We start from the raw sequence: 18,810 nt of genomic DNA on the forward strand, positions 1-18,810 counted from the left end.
TGCCAAAGTCAGGGTCGCTCAGGTCACCAATGGTTCATGAATACCTGCCATGGGAAACTCAGTGCCTAGAAAAAGCAGAGGGTGCAGGGCAAATGGGAGCATGGAGGTGGCCAAAAACCAAGAGATTGGGTCCCACTTTCTCAAATCTTATTTTATTCCTTTTTGTCTTTTTTTTTTTTTTTTTAGAGCCACACTCACAGCATATGGAAGTTTCCAGGCTAGGGGTGCAAACGGAGCCGCAGCTGTCAGCCTACACCACAGACACAGCAACACCAGATCATTAACCCACTTAGTGAGGCCAGGGATCGAACCTGTGTCCTCATGGATACTAGTCAGATTCATTTCCACTGAGCCATGACAGGAACGCCCCACTTTCTGAAATTTTAAAGGCTAACGGATTTTAAGCATGAATACTTGATGATTTTATTAAGCTGTCAGGAGACTGCAGGGGCAGGAGAGACAGGTCTCACCCTGCCACCTCCTTACCTCTCCCCATCAGCTCTCATTCTGGCTGGTTGAATATTATTCTGTGCCATATCTTCCTCATTTTGCTGTTGTGAGGACCCAATAGGATAACATGGATGCAAGTACCTTGTAAACTCTACTAAGTCACTAGAAAAGCACCGTGTGCAAGTGTAGTATTAAGCCCGGTGGGGGCCACCCACATGTTTGTTTCAGTGCCCTCTTAGGGTGTGCACCTTAGTTATAACCATTCTCCTCACCAGCACCAGCAGCAAGAAATATTGTGAGTTAAACACCCCTCACCAAACACCTTTCAGCAGTCCAGGGATAGCCACTATGTACAAAGGGAGCCTTTGGTGACAGGAACCTAACTAGGGCTTTAGAGCATCACCTCCTTGGATGCTTCCAACATCCCTGGGAGGGAAATCTTCTGTTGTGCCAACCTCTCTGCTTGGTACAAATGTAATTCTATCTAATTTTTCAAACAACCCTGTAAGATAGATATTATCATCTCTGTTTTACAGAAGAGGATGTTAGGAATTTTTTCCCTAAATAAGACACTTTAAGTGAATTAGGTAAATTGCTTTTTGGAACCAGTTATTTCAACTGCCGCATCAAGTAACTTTCTTGGTTAAACTCCATCCTTTCAGGAGTCGGAAGAAAAAGACTAAGGACAAGGGCTCTCAGGGAAGGCAAGTGCTCAACAGGGTCCCTTAACTAAGTTCACAAAACTTTAGATCACAGAAATGTCCTAAAATCATCTCATGTCCCCTCATCCTCATGGGCATGGAAGGTTCCAAGATAAGTTATTCTGAGAAGGTAGTTTACAGTCATGTCAGTCTTTGGGGGAAAGAGAACAAGCTGTGATTCATGAATGTATCAAACCCAGGCTGGGGATGACCCGTCACCCCTATTGTGGCAGGCTCCACTTGGCCCCTTCCTGGGACCTCACGTGCCTCTATTTTTCTTATTTTCTGTCCCCTACTGCCTGCTCTGTCTTTTCACATATCTCATCAGTAGAAGAGGCATTAACAATGATGGTCGTGTTTAATCATGGAGCCAGGTACTGGCTGAAGTGACTTCTATGTGCCTGATTGTCAGAGCCTCACCACTACCTGTGAAGCACTGTTGTTCCCCATTTTATAGATGCCTGAACTAAGGCACAGTAAAGAAGGGACTTTCTAAAGCTCATATGGACTTCAAAAGGCAGCGCTGGGGTGGAGACCCAAGCAGTCCAATGCTGCTGCTTTGGAAGCCTTTTCAGTTATTTTAAAAGATCATTTTATTCTGGGAAGTCCCAAGCAGAAGATGATAGCTGAAAATGTGGTAATAAGCAAATACAGCTTCAGAAAGTCAAACCATCGCTCAGCCTAGAATTGGATTACAAAGGAAAACAGTGGCAGGGCCTCACCTATAAGAAGAGTGGTTTTAAAAAGAAAGACAGGAGTTCCCGTTGTGGCTCAGCGGTTAGCGAATCCAATTAGGAACCATGACGTTGCAGGTTTAATGCCTGGCCTTGCTCAGTGGGTTAAGGATCCGGCGTTGCCGTGAGCTGTGGTGTAGGTTGCAGACGCGGCTCAGATCTGGCATCGCTGTGGCTACAGCTCCGATTAGACCCCTAGCCTGGGAACCTCACATGCCACTGGAGCAGCCCTAGAAAAGGCAAAAAGACAAAAAATAATAATAACAAAAAGAAAGACAAAAACAAGAATAAAAGGGTGGAGCCGAAAGCCAGAGCCCCAACCTGGAAGCCCAGACACCTTTCAAGAGTCCAGGGATAGCCACTCTGTACAAAGGGAGCCTTTGGTGACAGGGACCCAACTAGGGCTTTGGAGCATCACCTTCTTGGATGCTTCCAGCACCCATGAGAGGCAAATCATTGCCAGAGATCTTTTAGTCAGTGAGAGGGCGAGCTGGGGTCTGAATGCTTTTGTGGGGGAGGCCAGAAGTGAGGCTCTGAGCCTTCTGCTATGCTTTTCAGAAGGTTGATACAGAAAGTCAGTTGCAGCTGGTTAGGTGCTGTGCTGGTGGAGCTAAAGATACAGGCTTTGTTCCTGAGGTGGGCAGCTTCTCCAGCAGATCCTTCTCCACTAAAAAATAAGTGAGGGAATCACTTAGCTAGCTCTGTGAGGACCAGTGCAAACTAATGTCCGTCCCAGGAAGACCACTGCAGGAGGGGATCCTACCCAGATCTATAAATAAAGACACTTCTCAGCTTATATTAGGGGCAGTTCACTATCAAGCATTAATTATCATGTATTCTCTGGTCTTAGTAAACTGGAGTGGGAACTATATGTTTTGCCGTCAAATCGAATTTTAAATAAAATGTTCTCTGTAACTTGTCTTTGATTCTTATGAGCCAGTCTACTGCTATATAAAAGGATGTGAGTTGATCATATGCTGAGAAACAGTGCCTTAAATATTTTAACTGAAGTCCTCTCTGACGGTTTATTCAACCACTGATCATTTATTAAGAAACTACAACTCGGGAGTTCCCGTCGTGGTGCAGTGGTTAACGAATCCGACTAGGAACCATGAAGTTGCGGGTTCGATGCCTGCCCTTGCTCAGTGGGTTAAGGATCTGGCATTGCCCTGAGCTGTGGTGTAGGTTGCAGATGCGGCTCGGATCCCGCGTTGCTGTGGCTCTGGCGTGGGCCGGTGGCTACAGCTCCGATTCAACCCCTGGCCTGGGAACCTCCATATGCCGAGGGAGCAGCCCAAAGAAATAGCAACAACAACAGCAAAAAAGACAAAAAGACAAAAGACAAAGAAAAAAAAAAAAGAAACTACAACTCGGAGTTCCTGTTGTGGCTCAGTGGTTAAAGAATCCAACTAAGAACCATGAGGTTGCGGGTTGGATCCCTGGCCTTGCTCAGTGGGTTAAGGATCTGGTGTTGCTGTGGGCTGTGGTGTAGGTCACAGACGCGGCTCGGATCCTGCGTTGCTGTGGCTCTGGCGTAGGCCGGTGGCTACAGCTCTGATTGGACCCCTAGCCTGGGAACCTCCATGTGCTGCCGGAGCGACCCAAGAAATAGCAAAAAGACGAAAGAAAGAAAGAAAGAAAAAGAAAGAAAAAGAAAGAAAGAAAGAAAGAAAGAAAGAAAGAAAGAAAGAAAGAAAGAAAGAAAGAAAGAAAGAAAGAAAGGAAGAAGAAAGAAAAGAAACTACAGCTCAATTGTAAATGTCATCAATGGGCATAAAATTCTTGAACAAACATCAAAATAAAACCTGGTAGGAGCAGCAGAGGACACTCCTGAATCCAGTTGTTATGCAGGAGGATGGCACTGACAGCTCTGCCTGGGAAGCCACCACGGAGGAAGGGCCCTCCAGGGAGCGGGGTCTGGGAAGTACTCTTCCAGACCAGAACTCTTTTCTTCCCACCAAAATCTGGTAGAACTAGAAATTTCCCCAGGGCTGCCAGCACCAGCAATGAGAACGATAGCCTATTTGCTTGTTTTTAAACAGCTAGTAGATTTACAGGACGAGAACATCACCTCTCCAGCAATTGCACAGACTTATCCAGAGCAAACAGGAACATCAGCAACCAGAGTGTTAGAAACACAGCATAAAATAAAGACTGTGTGATATTCTAAATGGGAACTCAAAGCCCTGGCAGGGAGAAAACCCAATGTGCAGGATCTAGATGCCTCAAGTCCACGGTGAGAGCCTCTGGGCCCAGAGGGGCCATGGTAGCAGCAGAATCCTGGCTACAACTCCAGTGCCCCAACATGCTGGTGGCGAGGTGTGCTGCTCATCAACCTTGGAAGCACAATGAAATTCGTTTTCTTTTTATTGCTTGGTTGTTGGCTATACTTGTGCTTACTAAAAGGAAACTCATGTAGATTCAGTTTGGCTCAACTAATTCTTTTGTCTGTTCTACAGATATCCAGAAACCCCTCAGGCACCTTTAAAGAATCTTTCCAAATGGAAAAATTTCACATTGTTTCCAAGTGACCATGACTGTCAGCCTTGAGTAAGCCCAAGCTCTAAGTCAGCAGCTGCCCTTACCTTGTAGTGGTGGAGACAAAAAGTGAGATAATGAGAGATACTTGGGGTTCAAGGTCTCAGGGGTCAGACATATTAAAATGAATTGACAGGTGACTGCATGCATGAGAGAACAGTGAGAAAAGGACATGTTCTTTACTCCTGGGGAATTTCTTAATTTTGTGAAAGATGAGGAACTGCACTAAAGGACATTGGTTGATTAAAGTAAAAATACCAGGTGCAGTAAAACTTTGGAATCTGAAAATTCTAGACTCAAACCAAGCTCTGCCACATGTCAGCCGTGTGTCCTTGTGCAATTTAGTTATTTGGGGCTTATTTTGAACTACAGGGTTGTAATTGTGAAGCACCTGTCAGGAGTTGCTACACTGCTCTTCTATTTGCCCCTCTGTTTAGGTTGACATCTGGTCTCCTTCCTATGCTCGCTAAATATGTACTAATGATATACTCTCTGTTTCATCTCCCTGCATGTTACCCATACATGCTTCTAACCAGAGTGTTAGAAAACAGCATAAAATAAAGACCGTCTCCCCATTTGTTACCCAATATTACATTTATAAGTAATATAAATAAACACCTGATGACACAAGGCCTGGTACTTCAAGTACACAAATTTATAGATACCCAGTATAGAATGGTGGTCACCAGGGGTTTGGGGAAGGGAAGTGGGGAGTTAGTGTTTAATGGGTATAGAATTTCAGTTTTGCAAGATGAAAAAAGTTCTGCTGATGGATGGTGGTGATTGTTGGAAAACGATGGGAATGTACTTCATGCCACTGAACCTTATACTGGTTAAAATGGTAAACTTTGCTGTGTATATTTTCTCATAATTTTAAAAATAGAAAAAGGAAATAAACATGTGACTCCCACTCAAGATATCTGCCCACAAGATTTACCAGAATAGAAATATTTGCCACATCCAGATCCACCTCCACACTGTCTTTGGGAGGAAGTGAGATGAGAAAATGCACATGCTTCCCCTGCCACATGCCCCTTAACAAAGAGGATATACACAGTGACCAGCAGAGGGCAGAAGAGAGTCAAGGAGGCATTTGGCCTTGAGTTTTGGTTTTGTGATCTTTCTTTTCTAATTTGCTATCTTAATTAAATGTTTTTGTCTTTAAAAGTGAAAGTCTTTCTAAGACAACCACATTAGAAGACAGAGGATAAACAACTCTTCCAGTGAGTTAAATGATCACATCACTTAAATTAACACATGGAAATAACAGCTCTGTGCTAGTTTTCTGGCGGTAACAAGTTCTGACTTGACTAGTCTTCTTTGGTTTTGGTATATATCATTTACCTGGATTATTTTGCAAGGTAGTCTGTGAATAATTACATTTGTGTTCCCAGGAAAGGACAGTAAAAATGCCACTAAGCCTCAGTGGAATCTCCATTGAAACGCTATTGTCAAATTAAAGGGATTCAGGTATTTACGTGTTTTCCTTTCTCCCAGCTGGGCTACAGTGCCATAACCAAATACCATAACAGTGCTCACATTAGCTTTAACCTAGGAAATATCTTCTCCTTCCCTTGATTTTCTCCTTCCCTTGACTTCCTATGACATATTTCCACTTATCGTTGATGTGCAATAATTACTTTGGGGAGATTGCTTTTTGGCTTAAAGGGATATCGCCGTTTTATTATTTTTAAAACACCAAGGGAATCATTTTCAAGGAAGAGAGCAGCATTTTTATGACAAAGGTTTTCTCTCTTCTCTCTGAAAGGCAGCCACCTTCTTTGCTGTTGCATTTAAGATTGCCGATTGTTTTTTGACTTCTGGTTCTCCCAGTCTGGGAGTCGCAGGGCTGGCATGTGGGTTCACAAGGAAGATTTGGTTTAATGACAGTGAGCACTACTAGCTCTCAGCCTTCTCCCTTGGTGGCTGCTCCGCATCATGTTAAAACCGCGGCGGCTGCAGAATCTGCTCAGCAATGCTGGTTCTTCCATTTATTCAAATAATGTGGATGCAGATAGCTTTTTCTTCCTTGCATTGAATATGATTCGAGTCCCAAATATCCGTTATTATTTCACCTGCCTTGCGATGGGAATTGTAAGCGCTCTGATAAATGATTTGAAAGACTAATTTCCGTAAATACCTCTCTGTCGGCTGTTAACTTGCAATTTTAGAACTAAAACATTCTGAAATTCCTCTGTGCATATCTTGAGTGAGCTGACAGCCACGTGTACCCTGCATCAATTCTGGGGGGCGGGGGGAGGAAAAGGAAAGAAAGAAAAAAGAACTATTTTTCTCTTTCTCTGGCAGTGGAGGAATACCGCTCTCCAAGACCAGCATGTGTGAACAATGGGCCTTTTTCTATAGACTAGAAATGATGGGGAGTCCATCACCACTCCTGCCAGGATGGGCTTAATTCATTTAATTTCTATCTCCAGAACCTTCCCTCTTCCTTTCTCAGAGTCAAGGTGAGGGGAGAGTGGGAGGGCACAGAGGTGGGAAGCTAGGAGCGCACAGAGATGGGAAACTAGGAGATCGAAAAAAAATGGCTAAATAACTCAACAGCCCTGAGTTGTTTCAGAGGCTAAAAACTCTGAGTTGTGTTATGTGAATATTCTTGGTGCACCATGAGGATGGGTGGATGTCATCTCTAAGCCCAGTTGCCCTTCTGTACAGGGTAATCGCTTGGTTTGCAAGCTTCAGGAAAACCCACTTTCATGTGGAGTTCACCACATTTAGGAGCTCTGCGAGAGTTATTTTCATAACCCTAAATCCTGAAATCCAGGAGGAGAATCTAAACAAACCGTAGAGACTAAATAAACATCATTGTGGGGAAGGGAAGACTCCAGTATGGAAATCATGGTGACACATATGTTGGCAGGCATGGCATGCTATAGTAAATTAAAATGTAAACAGCTTTCCTTGATAGAAAATCCCATATGGAAAATGGAATCTGGCTGTAGAATGTAGACCACATAAAACACCATGTCTCTGCACCAAGTGGTGAAACGAAAGAAGGCAGTGCAGGGAAGCATGTGTTCACAGTCTGCAAGAGGAAGGTGAACTTGTCTGTTGAACTCCATTATGGAAGGTGGATGCCCAGTTCCCCAGGGTACACTCCCCGTCAGCTCAAGCTCATAGCAGGGTTTGTCTCCTTTGGTGGCGCCTAAATGCATCACAACAGAGACTTCAGCTTCTGACAAGGGCTGTGGACAAGGATCTGAATCCATCTTCAGTATGCTATGTATGCCAGACACTAAAAACATTTAATTACTAATTTAAAAACAAAAAGAGTACAGACAGTATTTAACAAGCCCTGTCTCTAGATGAACAAATGTCAATATCGCTTTCCACCTCCTTCGGATCTTTGTGTATTTGTATAAAAGATGCAAAATATTCCAGTTAAAACAGAAGCTCCCTTTGCTCCCCTCCGGAGTCCTGTTCCTCTCCCTCTCTCATTCCCTGAATAGGCGCCATCCTGAATTTGCTAAGTATCATCTTCCTGTGGATATGTTACCACATTACGTCATTTAGTCCTTTCAGCAACTCTCTGAAAAGGATATTATCCTAATGTTACAGATGAAGAACCCAGGATCCAGGGAGGTCAATATCGGCCTAAGGTCACACAGCAAAGAGGTAAAAGAATTGAGGTCCAAAGTTAGGTTGGTCTTATTCAAAACCTGTGCCCTTTTTACTGTATCCTACATCCAGAAAAGCTGGTCCTCTTCCCCATGGCCCCTGAGAACTGCATGGATTCTTCCCAGGTGGATCTTTTCACCTCTCTGGATCTTGATTCATGAGATTTATGCTCTAATTTTTCTTAATAGAACCATTTTCAAATTTTTGCTCTTTTGGATTGTAAAGCCCAAACACAGACCCAATTGGAGAAGGGTAAATTGGGCAAGTTATCTTATTCTATGCATGTGGACCTCCTATTTGTCATTAAATAGTCTGGATGGATGCCTTCTGGAGGGTCAGTTGTGCTTCCCATAGGTCCTTGGTCTCAAAATGTCACAAAGGAGCTAACATCTACCTTAAAGATTTGGGAAGACTGAATGGGCTAAAATATGAAACAACTTATCCCACTTACTAGCACTAGGTAGTGCTCAATGAATTATATCTAATGGAATGATATCTATGTCATACTTGCATCATGTATCTATGTCTAAAAAGGTATGGATTTATTACAAAATCTACAAAAATGTCAAGACTGGATTTAAATATATAAAAAGATATGAATCTAGTTTATGATATGTGTTTTTTACTTCAGTGAGAAAAATAAGAAGAATATGATTTAGGGTAATGGTGTAGGAGAGGAAACATTTTCTTCTACCCTCTTAGGTTTAGTTCTAGGGGTCTGCAAATTAAACATTAACTTAGTGCTTAATGGCGGGGGGGGGGAGCAAAGCATGTTTATATGCACATAAGGATGCACAGAAAAGTGGCTCTCCAGGCAACTAAAACTGGGAGTTTATATATTTAACTTAACAGCGGAAGATGAAGGGAGGGAGGGAAGAATCTTCAATGGGAGGAACAAATGGTTTTCTACGGGAAACACATAGGAGATGAGAAAGTTTGTGATAATGTCTGTTTATGCAAATGGAAACGGTCTTAGTTTCTTCCTTTATGGCTGTGAAGCTTCTGGGATAGGGGATTTTTGGCAGCCTCACTCTTGGTAGTTTCTGCTTTTTGTGGTAAAGGAAGGCTTCTTTCTGCATCTGAATCTTAAATTTCTTTACTTTAAAATAATCTTTATATCAACTTTAGGGGTACAAGTGGGTCTGGACATTGGCCTTCCCCACCCCATATAAATGTGCTCATTAGAGGCAGATTCCATAAAGTTTTAAAATAAAGTGATATTTTCTAAGCTGTTACTGTGTAAACAAAGACAAAGGAAGCATTTCCAGTCCAGAAGAAAAAAGTTCTAGCAGAGTCTAGATTCAGAGACCATTGCAATGGTGAAAAGAGCCCTGAATTAGTAGCCCAAAGCAGAAGAATAGCATGCACCTCCTGTGTTCCACCACTTGAAGGACTGGGACCTGCTGGTCTTCAGTTTTCTCACCTATAAGATGAGGATGATAACTCTGCCTAATTTGAAAGTTTCATTGGGTAAGATCTATATAGATTGAAAAATCATTTGGTTTCTAAAAGCCCATTTATGTTAGATGAAAACAGTTGTGGAAATTCCTGGGCCAGGGATGGAACCAGAGCCACAGCAGTAACAACACTAACTCCTTAACCACTAGGCCACCAGGGAACTCCTGAAAACATTTTGAAACAGTATAACCTTAAAAATAAGGTGATATTTTATTCATTTAAATCAAGAGAAATGGGATGGTGATTAAACTTGAAAACTTAAACACACACACGCACACATACACATTCACCTCCAGGGAGTGCCAAGCTGACATTCACCCTTAAGTGCTCTAATGGCTGCAGCTTATGTCAATGCTGTTGTTTTGGAGACAAAACTGTTTTTAAAAACTAGAGTCGAGCAAGAGCCAGAGACCTTACTGAAATAAAACAATAGCTACTTAAGGATGTCCTTGAGCATGTCTTTGATCATGTGATTGTTATTACAGAAAGTTGTGTGCTGATACTTTGGCCTTTTTATTTTCTTGGCTCAAACCAGAAATGCCAACCTCCCCATGTGTCCTAGACTCTCTGGCATGTTTAGGGACAGAAAATGGCTGGCGATAGGTTCATTTTTGGTCAGGCAATCTTCATTTAGACCTGAAATGTATCTGCTATTTTAAGCAAGATTTTCTAAGACAGCCACCTACCCTCTCCAGCCCCAGCACACACACACACACACACACACACACACACACACACACACACACGCACTCACTACTTTTCATACAGTTTTCACCAACCTCATAGCCTTCCTTATCTGGGAAAAAAGTCAAGCAATTGTCAATGTAGCTATTAATACTAACTTCAAAATTGCTGTAACAAGGTCCAAGTGGATATAAACATCAGAATAAAGTATTCTATGTACTGTGATTTTTTAATAATATGCTTCTAAAAATTAAGCTTTTTATGTGGAAATTGTCAGATAAATAGCTGTGCTCATTTCTAAAGAGATAAATAGCTCCAGAATTTCATTATTTGCTACGAATTTTCAAAAGAATTGATTAAAAATCACATCTGGCTAGCAGTCCCTGACAGACTCTATTTTCCACTAAAATACATACAAAGGTTTTTTTTTTTCTTTTTTTCTAATGACAGTCATTATACAATTAAAAAAAACAAAAAACAAAAAAAAACACTGTGTCCAAACTCCTTCCATGGTCTGGCTTTTCCCTACTCACAGAAAGTTTCATCTTCCCCATTTTCTTCTTAATAAAGCAAACTTCCCACCTCTTATACCACAGGCTCTTCTGTGTCTCAGGCTATCCCTTAGCCTGGAACACATGTCCCACCTGACTCCAATCTTTGAATTATTAACTTGTATTTATTCTTTAATACTCAGCACAAGCATTGTCTCCTCCAAGACACATTGTCCAACAAATGAACTGAAGCACACTCTTACGGTGTCCTACAGCATTCTGTAGCAGTAGCTCAAAACCTCTTCACATTACATTGAAACTATCTCTTCCCATGCCTATTTCTGCTCTGTTCACCTCAAACAATAAAACAGCCAGTCATTTGACCAGCAAAACAGGGTTTATTTAGGAGCAGCAAAGAATTGCAATTCTGGGCAGGCAGTTATGGCGAACCATGTGAACTTCAGGTAAAGCAAGAGAGAGAAGAAGGGGATGTTGGGAGAGGCTGTTATAAACAAAAAGCCCATTGGAGGAAACTGGGAGTTCAAAATATAGCAGTTTTTCATTGGCTGAGCTGTTGCCAGGCAGGGAAAAAAAAAGTCTCTCTTCCTCCTGAGTAGTCATGTCGCTTCCTGCCAGAGATGCTAGGTATATGTCTTCCTTTTGAGATCTGTACTGACACAAGCGGTATGTGCAAAAAAAGCTCCCCCTTCTGGCCCCCCAACTCCGTTTTGGTAAGGTTTCCCATTTAATTTTCACAGCTCCCACTCACCCGAGGTCTTCAAGACAGAACTGATGTGCTGTGTGGCAATTCCTAACTTGAGATTTCACCATGACATGATTATTTACATTTTATAATGAATAGTTGAAAATGTCTTTAACTGAGAACTATATAGTAAATTACAGAGCACAGAGAACAATAGTTCTGTTTTTCCAAATTCATGTTAATATATGCATGCACATTGTTTGTGTGTATGTGCACAAAATACTCCTGAGTTAATCTATGAAGCCAACATCTTCTAAAGCAAATCCCTAGAAACATTTGTTTCATGACCTACCCAAAGGAAAACTGAAAATGAAATATTCTGAGATATCCTACGCTAAGAACACTGCAGACATTGTTGAACACAATGGTTCCAAGAATTATCTGACTGTGACATCATTTAGTCAAGTACACATCTGAACATTCAAAATCAGTAAAGTTCGGGGGACACGCATTTTGAGAAATACCTTTCTAACATGCCTTTTTCTAATCAGTCCTCTTGCTAATGTGGCAAACAGGTCAGACTGAGATGGTCCAGCAGAGAGGGAAGATTTTTGTTGGCGTGGACTACACTCTTACCATAGCACAACCAGAAGCAGCAGACACATTCCAAGTGGTACTCTGTTTGAGGACTAGTCATCTTACCTTTTCCAGTACTAAGAATTCCTCTTTGTGCAATGAATAATGTTTTCTCCTTTGGGAGCATGTGTAAAGGGATTGCTAACTGTTTTGATAAGCACTCATCTGTGATAACAGTCATGCTTATGGGTGACAATTAATTGAGACAATTTGGGAGATGATGATGCCTCAGAAATAGGAGGGAAGAAAGGGCAAAGGGGACCCCTTGTTATAATATCATATTTATTTCTAATATCATATGTTAATATTTATTGCATATTTGTGTATAGCATCATATTTATATTTTCCATTTACATTTTTTTTAAACTAAGGCATAATGTGGGGAGTTGGTACCAAAATGCATTCCTAATTTACAATTTTGGGTGGAATAAGGACAATCTAGCTTCTCCTACTTTATTCATGAAAACTTAGCACAGGAAAACCTACACTATCATTTATTTGTGGCTTCATATTCAGCACAAAATTTAGTTTTCTGCCTGGCGTCATTTGTCAGGCAGTCTTTCCAAGTAGTAATTTCCCCTGCATCCCTCATAAAGGCAGACTATCTTTAAAACCACTGCATGCCAATGTCACCCAACCAGTTGTCACTAAGGAAAAGGAACATGAGAGCTGGGAGTTATAATGCTGACCAAGCATAGACCAAACATTCTCCGACCAACATCTTATCACAAATGCAGATTCAGCTGTTAACTCCGGTAATAATTCAGAAGGTTAACGCTCTGTTCTAAGTCCCATGAAGTAGGTATAACTACATTATATCCAAAATCATACATGAATGGAACATACTAACGAGACAGAGGTGCCCAATGTACTATAAAATATACATGCATCATATATGAAATGATGAAATGCCGGTCTAAATATTTAAGAAATTTTACCCTAACCAGGATATTTATTCCAGCAATAAGGAATACTTGATTAAATATATCTGCTAAATGCTTAGGATTTAAAGATGTGATAAGGAAATTATAGAGAGTCCGTATCTCTTTGAAATGTTGGCTAGAAAAGTCTGGTTACTAAATCTCTACCTAAAGTAGCACTCAAAATCATTTTGCATTTTCAAAGGAACCAGCAATTACCTCCTTTCACGCTAGGTGGTGTACTCAAGACCAAAGAAGGTTTCACATGGATGAATACATTTGATTTAGCAAGGTCAAAAAGAAAGGAGAGGGTAATTTTAATCTTGGAAAGGGGTAATTATATAGAACGGCAATGTGTCTGATAAAGAAAACAGACCAAGAGACAGAGAAAAATGGAAAAGTGGTTTACATAGCCCTGGGGATACCTCTAATTCGGAAGTCTCCAAGAATAAGTCACCTAGCACCAGGAGAGTCAGTTAAAATACACATTCCTAGGCCACACTGCCAAACACCAGAATTACTGCATCAGATCAGTGAAGGTGAAGTAGAGACCTGAATCTATTTTTATGATATAAGATTTTTTTTTCTTTTTTTGTCCATCCTGTGGCATATGGAGTTCCCAGGCCAGGGATCGGATCCGAGCCACAGTTGTAATCTAAACCACAGCTGTGGCAATGCCAGATCCTTCACCCACTGTGTGGGGCCAGGGATGGAACCTGCATCCCAGCGCTTCCAAGATACCGGTGATCCCATTGTGCCACAGCAAGAACTTCTGTTTTTCTGACCTAAGATTTTTATGCAAAACTCTGAGAACTGGATTTGGATGGCTCTACATCTGTCTAGTAGTGAAAATCCCTAGCTGGTTGACAAGTTCCTGATGTTAGGAAACTTTGTTTTCAGTTTCCTATAGCTTATATGGTAAAGATCAGTGCTTACAGGTTTCATTGTAAAATCTCCAGATGAATTTTTACGAAGTTACTATCAATCCAAGAAAATTCAGAGTGGCAGGTTCAACCCTGTATGTAATAGAATATTTGGAAAGCAGTTCAAGCTTTGTAGAATGGGAAAAATGTGTTTTATAGAATGCAATGAAAATAGATCTCTTCTGGGAGAAATGGGTGGTATTTATATTAGGTATTCAAAAGTCGAACCACATTGATCTGCCTTTTGAAGTAATTACATTGATCTCTGGAGTTTAGAGAAATGTATTGCTGATTCCCTGTGGATATTTTCAAAACCCTTTTTAAAAAACCAAAGCAACTTTTCCCCCTGTAGTTTGAATCACAAAGGAAAGCATCTTCCTGAATTGCAGCTAATTATTGTTAGGAGTGTGTGCACATTGGGGTGTGTGTGTGTGTGTGTGTGTGTGTGTGTACATGTGGATGTCTGCTCTCTAGAACTTCCTAAAACACATTTTCTGGGTTTTATTTTAAATGAGAATTCTTTGGTAAAGTCAAAATTTGCTCCTTTAAACCTACTTGTTTTAAAATATTTTTAAATGGATAATATACTAAGATAACCACTCCAGCTTAGTATACAGGATAAGGTTTAACCATTGTATTAAGACTTAGCACAATCTGTGGGAGAATGTATTCTGTACAGCGTTGAAAAGTGGTGGTTTTTTCAGGGTCCACTGAGGACTCTTTATCCTTAAGTACATGAATCCAAGCAATTTTGCTCTTTGAATTTTTGTACCTACATTGTATGGTTTTCTTATTTTTCCTTAATTGTTATTTTATGTTGTTATCAATACACCAAAGCAGTAGGGAGGATCCCTCTATTTCTAATCTGCAGAGGTCTTGAAAGGCTGATAACCACATTTAGATTGTTAGAAATGCATATTGAGGAAGGAGAGCAGGGGCCCAGTGGAATTAGGAAATGCTGCTTAGGGAAGTGGCAGATACTTTGCAATGTCTTACTCTGGCTATGCTCTCTAATTATTTTCTCATTCTTGATGATTTTCCCAAAAGGTGAGACTGCAGGTAGTTGAATCGTGGGCAGTTGAACTATTATTTCAAGCAAATCTTTCTAAGCTATTTTTTCTTGTGGTTATAATCATAACATTTCTAGAAAAGCTTTGTGCCCCCCCTCAAATTATATAAATCTTCTTAATTATTTTATTTTTTATGTACTAACAGCATATTTTCTTTCTTAACAAAAAAAGTCAAATTGTGCTTCAGAGTTTTCATTTATAAGAAAGCACATCTGCATTATTACCTATGCATATCTGTATATGTGTATACAAACAATAAATGCATACCTGTGGGTGTGTGTTTAATAATATGGGGCAGAGTGAAAAAGAAACTCATTCTTCCACTTTGGGAAAAGACTTCACATGAATCTGCTTTTTTGAGTTACTTTCATTGCTTAATTATCTTTATTAAGGTTACTAAATGGTGGACATGCCAACAAAAGCAGCAATCAGGGTACTTTACAAAGGAGCAGAATGCTCCTGGAAGTTTGTCTGCTCTGGAGCAGGATGGAGGAGTTGGTGAACAAAAGCAGCAGTTTCCAAGAACAAACAATGGCATTCTCTGTGACCCAGAGCAGAGCTGGCAACACTGGATCCTCAAACATTAACTCCCTCCCAAAGACCCGTGCTAGCTTTTCCTTTAGCCACGTCTACAATGCCAGCATCTCAGACACATGGGACATCTTGCCTTTTCTTTTTTGATTAAAAAAAAAAAAAATCCTGGAGTTCCCGTCGTGGCACAGTGGTTAACAAATCCGACTAGGAACCATGAGGTTGCAGGTTTGATCCCTGGCCTTGCTCAGTGGGTTAAGGATCCGGCGCTGCCGTGAGCTGTGGTGTAGGTTGCAGACGCGGCTCGGATCCCGTGTTGATGTGGCTCTGGCGTAGGCTGGTGGCTACAGCTCCGATTCGACCCCTAGCCTGGGAACCTCCATATGCCGTGGGAGCAGCCCAAGAAATAGCAAAAAAAAAAAAAAAGAAAAAAAGAAAATCCTTCTAATGGATAAAAAAAATCATTTTATGTTTTTTTAAAGAACAACTCCAGTAAATTTATAAATCTCTAAATACACAAGGGCCTGAGTTCATTTGTTGAGATTTTATCTGGAATTATTAAATACCCATGTGACCATGAGCTCCAGGAGGGTGAAGACAGGGTTGGCTTTGCACAACACAGTCTGCCTGGCTTGGCCCAGTGCCTGGCACACAGGAGGCCCACAACAAACAATGTTGATCAACTAATGGTAGTTACAAAGAAAAACTCACCCGTAGGTGGAGATTAAGTTTAGCCCTTACGGAGATCAATCAGATCAAAACGTGAATGTGTTTTTTGTGACTCTTACTGATTATTTCCTCTTGTTCTCCCACATTGAGCTCCAAAAACACATTTTAAATTTCATGAGGCTCAAATGACATTTTCCACTATGACATCTAAAATCTTCTCTGAAATCAGGTTCATCTTAACTGTAGAAAAAGTGATACAGGCTCACTGTAGAAAAAGTAAAGACAGAAAAGTACATTTTAAAAAATACCCATAATCTCACTGCCTGGAAATAACAGCCACCAAAATGTTTATTTCCTTCATATTTTTCTGTATTTATATCTTTATTTATATCTACAGTCACATAATTGCATGTTGTAAATACAGTTTCATATTCTCCTTTTTAAAGTCAATGTTATATCTTAAGCATATGCTATATTATTAAAAACTCTTTAAAAACATAATAATTTTGATAGCCCTGTTGTATTCCACTATAGAGAGATGCCCCATAATCAAGCTAAACTTTTTTTTCTATTGTTGAACATTTAGATCACTTGGAGTATTTTATCTTTAGGACCATCTTTATATATAATGTTTGCAAATATCCGATTACATTCTTGGAACATTCTCCTAAAAATATAATTGACTATTTTTTTTAAGGCCACATCAGGGGCATATGGAACTTCCCTGGCCGGGGACTGAACCTGAACCTCCACAGCAACCCAAATCACTGCAGCTGGATTTTTTTTTTTTTTCTTTGTCCTTTTGCCATTACTTGGGCCTCTTCTGCGGCATGTGGAGGTTCCCAGGCTAGGGGTCGAATCGGAGCTGTAGCCACTGGCCTACGCCAGAGCCACAGCAACACGGGATCCAAGCCGTGTCTGCAACCTACACCATAGCTCACGGCAACGCTGGATCCTTAACCTACTGAGCAAGGGCAGGGACCGAACCCGCAACCTCATGGTTCCTAGTCGGATTCATTAACCACTGCACCACAACGGGAACTCCATGCAGTTGGATTCTTAACCCACTGTGCCATAGTGGGAACTCCAATACTTGACTGTTTTTAAGGCTTTTGATTAAATATTGCCATATCACCTTCAGTCTTATTACAATTTGTAGATTAAATAGCTGGTAGTAGAAGTGTTATTATGTGACAGATACCATGATAAATGCTGTATGTGTTATCTCATTTAATTTTATCCATAACAATCTGAAGTAGGTATTCTTTTATCCCCATTTACAGATGATCAACGAGGCCCGAAGAGGCTACATAACCTTCCCAAAGTCATACAACCAGATTTTTGGACCCAGATGATCTGATGCCAGAGATCTGGCCTTCACTACACTGAAGAAACCTTTGCCAGCATTGAAAGGTACATCTTATATCCAGTATTTTAATGCTTCGCTAATTTCATAGAGAAGAAACAGTATCTCATTATTGTTTCTAAGTGTGATTATTATTATTTTTTTGTCTTTTTGCTATTTCTTTGGGCCGCTCCCGCGGCATATGGAGGTTCCCAGGCTAGAGGTCTAATCAGAGCTGTAGCCCCCGGCCTACACCACAGCCACAGCAACACTGGATCCGAGCTGTGTCTGCAACCTACACCACAGCTCATGGCAACGCCGGATCGTTAACCCACTGAGCAAGGGCAGGGACCGAACCCGCAACCTCATGGTTCCTAGTCGGATTCGTTCACCACTGCGCCACGATGGGAACTCCTAAGTTTCATTATTTTAATATTAGCAACTTTATGTGCTTTCCTCATACAGTTACTTAGCCAGTTGTATTTCTTATAGTGTCAATTGTCTATTTCCATCACTTGCTTCTCAGTAACTCTTCTTTTTCCAAATATAAACTTGTTAAGTATTAAAAATATTCTCATTTGTCTGTATCTGTGCCTATTGTGGCTAAATATTGCTCTTGTTTGGCATTTGTCTTTATGATATTTTGGATGTATGAAAGTTCTTCATTTTTCAGCACTCAAATATATTGATAGTTCTTTTTGTGATTCCTTCTATCCCTTTTATGCTCAGAAAGTAGTTCTATATCCAAATATCAGATCAATATTACCTTAAATTTTCTTTAAAAAACAAAAACAAAAAAACTATGTGTCCTTGCTTTGTGTTAAGCAACCCATCTGCTTACCCAGAAAATCTTGTTGATGGTTTTAGGTTTCTTCTATTTCTTCTGTTTTTCTGAGACTGCATTGCTAGAGTCAAAGTGGAAAAAAAATTTTTGTAATATTTCTGGTACTCTGAAAATACAATTCACAGAAATTTCAGGGCAGCAATTTTGTCTGCTCTCTCCCATTCCAAGAAAAGGAAAGCAAAGAAAGCAGATTCGCATTGAAGATGACCATCTCATGTAAAGGACTGGATTTTGGTTCCCGGCCTTCTATTTTGGTGTCACCAATATAAATTCCCCCTTCCTGTCACTGTAATTCATTTGGGCTGGTTCTCAGTATAAGATGTCAAAAGACTAGCATTACTCAAGAGGTGTTACTTTTAAAATTTAAGCCCTACCGGGATGTATTCCTAGTCAGTCAGAGACATCTGCCTTCTGAGCTAGACCACTGTAGAGCCAGGTTTATTTACAAGTTTGTTTTTGTTTTTGTTTTTTGTCTTT

General features: G+C 40.6%; 1 long non-coding RNA gene across 1 annotated transcript in view; it reads left to right on the forward strand.

Moving 5' to 3' along the window:
- The window catches only part of LOC125117309 (uncharacterized), a 53,104-nt gene that overhangs the window by 32,557 nt on the left and 1,737 nt on the right, over nt 1–18,810 (forward strand). The window contains exon 6 of the long non-coding RNA XR_007132587.1: nt 17,428–17,557. This is a non-coding gene — a long non-coding RNA (uncharacterized LOC125117309). The remainder of the gene's footprint in view (nt 1–17,427; nt 17,558–18,810) is intronic.

This window comes from Phacochoerus africanus, chromosome 16, assembly GCF_016906955.1.
Source record: "Phacochoerus africanus isolate WHEZ1 chromosome 16, ROS_Pafr_v1, whole genome shotgun sequence".
Taxonomy (NCBI): Eukaryota; Metazoa; Chordata; class Mammalia; order Artiodactyla; family Suidae; genus Phacochoerus; species Phacochoerus africanus.